Consider the following 7,212-nt stretch of genomic DNA (forward strand, 5'->3'; position numbering starts at 1 on the left):
TGTGTGTGTGTGCTGGTGTAATAACAATAGTTAAGCACGTAGAACATGTTCTAGAGCGTAGATATAACAATTGTTATTTTAATTATTATCATCAATTATTATCATTAATTATTATCGTTATGGTAAATGTAATTAGGTATATTTTTATGTTCTTGAAGTATGGTTGTGTTAGAAGCTTCAAGCCTCTCAATTCCGTGGCATTGCCCTATCGAAGATAGACGTTAAAGTACAAAGTTCTGCCTTTTAAACGACGTTACAGTATTGGAAGGGAGAGAAAAAAATAGTTTTTTTCCCTCTTTAACTAACATGCCTAGAACTCGTTCCAAAAATAGAACATTACATAAGAAGCTGGATTGAGCACAGGGCAATAAACTTCTCTGAACTGTTTTGCTGTACTTCGCGTGGGTTGGGGTGAAGGGAGAGAGGTTGATGTAGACTAATGGCCTAATGGACCACGAAATCTATTTATACTGAGTGCGTACTTACATAATATAATGTTTTGTTTTAGGAAGGACGCACGTGAGCGATATGGAACGAACCAATCGTTAAGTGGTTCTTTTTTTTTGGTACAATCCTCGCTGCTCCTCTCACGTGGTCGGTCGGTGGTTGGGGGGTGCTTTGGTATGGTTTGCTCCTTCTTTCCTCTCAAACACTTATTGTCCTTGTCTCTCCTCCTTCATTTTTGTTTGTTACTCTCTCATAAAACCTCGAATCTTAGACACTTGTATGACCTAATTGTGTTGCTAGTGCAGTAAAACTCTAACAAAAAATTATTTTTTTTAAATCACGTGGTCAAAGCGTCTTCTGGTTGTCCTATGGATGCTGGCTGTTCTTTCCCGTCACTAATACCCAGTGCCCATTGGGGGATTGGTTCTCTATAATACAAACCGATCGCCCGACTCTTCGCCTGAACCCCCCCCCCCCCCCCCCCCCCAAACCACCTCCCAAAAAAAAACAAACAAACAACAACAACAACACGCGTTTGTTTTTGAATCGACGAGTGGTATGGGTCGGGCGATCGGTTTGTGCCACGATAGCCGTTTTGCGCCCTCAATCTGACTAGCGAACCGAACCGAACCGATCCGATCCGATCGTGCCAGTGGGCACTGGGTGGGTATTACGCTGCTGGAGACTGCTGGAACTGTTTCGCAATTTCAATGCTGAATGAATTAATCATAAACGCAATGTCGTGCGGGGAAAAATAATCCTCTGTAGCCCCAGGTTCTCACTTGCACCCGAAATATTGCACCCTACCAGACATACACACACATTTTTCTTTTGTTATTTTTCTTTTTTATTCCTTTAAAGAAAGCCTGTTTATCTTTCCTCGGGGTGACAACGGGACATTGTTTCGTCGTAAGATAAACATTGTGGGTGGTTGCCGGGTGTTCTGATGTGGTTTATTGCCTTTCTTCCTATCTATCGTCTTCATGAATCTTTCGTCCTCCTCCTCCCTTTTTGTGCTGGTAACTCTCTTGTAACACCACTAAACTTCTGCTCTTGTGTGGCCTTATTGTGTTGCGAGGACCGTAAAACTCTTACTTAACAAAACTAAGAATAAACAGTTGAAACCCACCAAGGACCGGAACGGCTTGTTGTGCTATGTGAAATCCGCCTTAGAACCTGTTCGTCTAAGAACCCACTCTTTCAGTCTCCCGACGAACGACATCTTAGGTGGAGACCCCTGTAATTAGAAAATGTACTGGATCAGTATTTGGACACTATAATACGCACCCTTTTCTACTAATTAGATGGCGTCAATCTTATAGACATGGGCAAGGGACAAAAAGGAAGTAGATCTGTTTTTTTGTCTCTTTTCTCTAAAGGTAGTTTCGATAAACATGAGCGCAATGCTGAAAAATAGAAACATTTCAATGACTACCAAAATAAAAATTCTAAAAGGCTTGTCACACCTTACCTTGTCACGCCTTGTCCACAGTGTTGGGGTCACTACAGTCGGAACATGTCTGCTCTCCTCCCCTCTTCAGGGTCCATCCTAGAGTCTGTCTGCTTACAGTCTCCATCATAATCTGGTTGGAGATCCGTCGGATTGGTCCGCACAGGTGGCTGTGTTTCCCTTCTCCTCTTTGGACCCCCTTCTCCTTCAATCTACCTAGGGTGTGGGAACCGCTATCTGCCCTATTCTTCCTAAAAGTTCCCCTTACAGCAGTTAGGAGGGTGAGTGGGTCCAGTGTCAAATTCCCTCCCACTTTTGCTTCTCCAGCCAGCTTGTCTGCTCTCTCGTTGCCGGTAACCCCTGCTTAGCCCGGGCAGAAGATCCAGGCCGCTCTCCCTGATCGTAGCCTTCCAGTCCGCATACAGCATCATAGAGTCAGTAATGATTACTGCTCGCTGATGGCTTGTGTTCTTGATCCAGTGTGGAGGCCCACTTATGGCTTTTATCTCCTTAAAAAAGCTATATATTAACCCATTAATACGTCTTGGAATGATTGACAATCACTAAAAACAGTTAAAATAAATAAAAGCAACAGAAATAAGTTTTTTTAGGAGAGTGTTCAGAATTTCTTGGAAGGAAAAGAATTCATGTGAGATAGTACTTGAAGAAACCCACGAGGGCCACTGGCTTGTAAAAGCAGTTAAGAAAAGACAAATTCAGCTTGGGGGACACTTGAATAGACATAAGGGCCTTGGAAATTTAACCTTCATTTTAAAATTGAAAGCAAACGAGGCAGAGGTAAACCCAGAGCAACTTACTTGAAACACCTAAACAGATGGATGTCGGGAAAAGATAATAAAAATATTATAGCCCCCCCCCCCTTTTTTTTTAAAGAGAATCTTAGCCTTTTTCTTTCTTTTTCTTTATAAGAACATCCGAACGAAGGAATTGATAGCAAACCATGATCGGCGATGTTTGTCGTGAATCTGGCACATGATGATGATGATGATAATGTTGATGATGTTGTTGTTGTTGTTGATGATGATGATGATGATGATGATGATGATGATGATGATGATGATGATGATGAGTTGGACGTTAACTTATGCATCCAAGTCCAATGTGCAAAAAAAAAACCGACTCTAGACGCAATACTGATTAGTCTGAATTAAGGCAGGGTACCCCCACCCGATCCCTGTCTGGACTTCTTCCAGGACTGAGCGCTGAGCTGAGGTGAAACGTTCCTTGAGATTCGCGTAAATTCTGGCGCCTCTCAGATTTGAACTCATTTCCGCGTGTTGTTATAATTTGTAAACAACTGTATCTGGCTGCTGATTATTTCTTTCACTTGCTCGCATTTTTGAAATCTCTCGCTTTTCATTTATTCTACACATACACCTTCGGCACAGGCTGAGGTTTACTGCTTCCGAGGCCGTATTCACACGGTTATGCGTCGTGGTAAAATCAAGCGCTCGATCGTCAAAACAGTGAAATCGAAGAAATTGACATTTTTCGCCTATTGGGCATTATTCTGGGGTGTTTTTAAATTTTAAATTGTAAAAAATAAATAAAATATATTATTATTATTATTTATTTATTTATTTATTTTTAAAAAAATTTTTTTGGGGGGGAGGGGGGTGACACAACACCTTTTATGTCCATTTAAAAACATATATCTGTGAGCATTTTGCTGAAAAAATGTTGATCAAAGGGCACACAAAAATGTGAGTTTTCAGTTTCCCATGGGCTCTCAAGCTTTGGAACTTACCAGCCATTTTCTCACTAATTTTACCCCTGAAACCAGGCTGTGGAAAAGGGGGGGGGAGGGGGGGGGGGCTTTTTCGTGGCGAGGGTGGGATGGGGAGGCGGGGGAGCGCTAACCAGCTTTATTTATGCACAGGTTCTTGTGTGTTCAAATAGTACGTGATTTCGAGTAAAGAGAAGCTCATCGACACAATAAAGTTCCTTGTCTGCTGTGAAAAAGTAAGATTGACAGAAACAACAGAGGGGAAGTAAAATAGGACTTATCAGTGGCACCCTCCAGCCCCCCCGCTAAAAGTATGTGAAGTATCTAAGAGTAATGTGGTGCGGTTACAAATAAGAATAATATGATTACAATTTTAGGATTGTTTCGTCGATTGAAGAGCAAAATGAATTCATTTAAAGTAGAACCTCCCAACCCTTGAGTTCAGACAAATTTGGTATTTTTTATTATTTAACAGCCTTTATCCTGTTTAATAGTTCCGGTCCTGGAGCACGGGTTTATGTTTTCGAGTCTACAGCTCTTTTCAAGAAATTGTTCAACATAAAATCCTGGTTCATTTAGTGCCTCCACACCAAAGAGTGCTTTTTTATAACTCCTTTGCTCCACACACAAAGAAAGTAGGCCTTAAAGGCCTAAACATGTCTTATACTGTCGCTTTTATAATTTGGAGCTCGGATTTAAATAAAAAAGAATTGACACAATGTCATGACGGAGAGGTCACAGCTGCAGCACATCGCTGAAAGGCTGCGTTCTTTTTACTTCAAATGTTGAAGAGTTTTATTTTTGAAACAAGTCATGTCAAATTGTCAATGGCAAACATACAGTAACGGTGTCGGTCGGGCGAGTCAACGAGACCATCCCGTTTGATGAATAAATTTTAATGCTCCGTCATGGGATGTGTTTTTTTCAGTAGTCACAGATTGTGGCTGGCAGTGGTTGGCGTTTTCACTTGGGGTGAAGGAGTGGCACTCTGTGCTATATTTTAAAAAAAACCCACTCCACTCCATCTATTTATTTATTCATTCATTCATTCATTCATTCATTCATTCATTCATTCATTCATTTATTCATTCATTCATTCATTCATTCATTCATTCATTCATTCGTTCATTGATTGATTGATTGATTGATTGATATATTTATTCATCCATTTATTTATTTCGGGTGTGTGTGTGTGTGTGGGGGGGGGGGGGGGGGTCATGACTTTCCTTCTAGTGCTGAGTTCACAATCTGATTGATATCATGTGCTAACTTCAAAAGCGTTAATGAATAATTATCACTATCAGAACACCAATCAAAGACAAAGAAGGTTAAAACAAATGAGGAAGAGATTTATAAGACAGCAGGTCTGATAAAATCGTTGAGGAAACGACAACAAAGAAGAAGAAGAAGAAAGTGATAAATCATTACGGAACAACTCAAGTTTTCGAAGAAACAACACGGATTTTGGCGAGCTCGAAATGTTTTCAGCTTGAATACGTTACTAGTTCGAAAAAAAAAGAACATCAGTAATTGTTTCGCCTCATACTCTGTGCGGCCTATGAACTCATGGAATGCCGCACGCAGGCAGGCAGGCAGGCAGGCAGGCAGGCAGTCATCTCGAACGAGCAAAGAGTTGGGAATAGCAACAGGGGAAAACATGGGATTTTCTTATAAACGACGCGTGATCAGGTTTCCACGCTAACCGTTCTTTTTGGATTTCGCGTACCCAGCTAGGCATTGTGGCGAAATCAGGTGCTCGTCAAACTAATGAAATCAGAGAAATCAGCTCATTTTCCCCTCCCGGTTTGGATATTTTTTAGCGAATCTTTGTTGTTTTAGCTGAACAATTTTATTATGTCCTTAAAAAAAAACTCTTATCTGTGTTGATTTTTTTGGTGAAAAACGTCGATTAATAGAACAAAAAAGTTGTACATTTTTTCAGATTTGGAGGACCCTCAAGTGATACATATATCCAAACTTTGGTGGCCACTTTCTCGCTAATTTTTCCTCTGAAACCAGACGACCCCCATCTTCTTCAATCTCAAATACATTTGTATCTCGACTTCTGATCCGGACGGATGGATATTTTTTTCTTAGAAAGCAAGGCAAATGAACAAGCATTAAGACGATACCATTTTCTCCAGATTCCCAAAAATTGACGAGCGCTTAGGTCCACCGCGTCGTGCCAGCTCAATTATTGCTCACGTAGTCTTACGGTTCAGTTGATATTTTAAGAGGGGATCACGCTCTCTCGACTCAACAGGTCAATGCCATCTGATCAGGTCGGGTCGAGTCAGATGGGTCAGGGAGTGGGGCTGGTCAGAGAAAAAATCTTACGAAACAGAAACATATTTGTAGACCGGGGCTCGATCGTGGTTTAGAGGTGCGGTGTTCGCCTCTCATTCAATAGGTCCCGGGTGCGAAACCTGAAAGAGACAGAAAGTTTTCTTCTCTATACAAAAACATTTCTCCTTTCATCTTTCCTGCTCTTTAATCATGTTGTGTTGTCTGCTTTCGTGTCCATATTGTCTGCCCCTCCCCCTCTTTTGCCCCCTTTTCTTGGCCCCTGACTCTTTCTGCTGCATGTCTACGGATACTCCTTGGATTCTTCTTACTGTCTTTCAGCCACATTCCTGATCTTAGCTTAGGTAAGATCTAACACTTTGCCATCTCGGATAAGGGTGAAAAGATCTCGGAAGTCCCGTGTGCTAGTTGCGTATTACACCAGGGGTCTCCGTTCTCTTCTCTTTTATGTTTTAGAACGTGTAAAGTTTAACAGCACTTGCAACACATTGAGGTCATGTAGGTGCCACAGACTAGAGGTGACAAAGACGAAACATAAGGAGTAGAGATAAGGACCATATATCATTTTATGTTTGATGGTAAAAAAGGAGCAAAGCACACCCGAGAATCCGCCGACCTCCCGTTTCTATGGTGGGCCAAATTTGGGACTCTGTGACGCCACTAGAGAAAGACGCTTGATGAGATGATCAATAGTGCGGTCAAAAATTCACGGCGCAACTTATCCGCAGATATCCCTTTAACGGGCGAATAATAATTGTTACCCATGCTTTGCACAGCAGTTTATATCAGTCTGTCTTAAGTTAATTATATTTTTCCATAAAAAACTTTTTTGCTCTGAAGGTTCTACATGTGTTCAAGAAAAGAATGACCGACTTTTTTGAAAAAAGCATTTTGCCCAAGCTGTAAAACATTAAAATCTGTAGAAACCACCTACTGGGATTTTTAATTAGTATTAATTAAGGAATTTTCTAGAATACAGGTAACAGGTGTTTACAAGAATATTGATCTGTTAAGACAAATTGATACAAGTCAGTGTGCTAAAGCTAGAGACTTTATGTTCTAAGTCTAAAGGTGAGGAAATATTTGACAATTTAAGTTGCGTCCCGTTCTTTTGACAGCCCTTAGATCTATATACGAGTAAGTGTTATTGGTGTGAATGGTACTCTTCTCTTTGATTCGGTAACATTTCTCCTGATCTTCTCTGAGAGTTGTTCTCTCTCTCTCTCCCTCCCTCCCTCCCTCTCTCTCACCCCCCTTCTCTCTC

The 7,212-nt window shown here is 41.1% G+C and overlaps 1 long non-coding RNA gene across 1 annotated transcript; it reads right to left on the reverse strand.

Moving 5' to 3' along the window:
• Positions 1-1,276: 1,276 nt before the first annotated feature.
• Positions 1,277-1,959, reverse strand: LOC118477613. The gene is made up of 2 exons (XR_004858490.1): positions 1,919-1,959; positions 1,277-1,684 (listed from the first exon to the last, which is right to left on the reverse strand). It is a non-coding gene; the product is annotated as an uncharacterized LOC118477613 (long non-coding RNA).
• Positions 1,960-7,212: the final 5,253 nt, after the last annotated feature.

This window comes from Aplysia californica, unplaced genomic scaffold, assembly GCF_000002075.1.
Source record: "Aplysia californica isolate F4 #8 unplaced genomic scaffold, AplCal3.0 scaffold00154, whole genome shotgun sequence".
Taxonomy (NCBI): Eukaryota; Metazoa; Mollusca; class Gastropoda; order Aplysiida; family Aplysiidae; genus Aplysia; species Aplysia californica.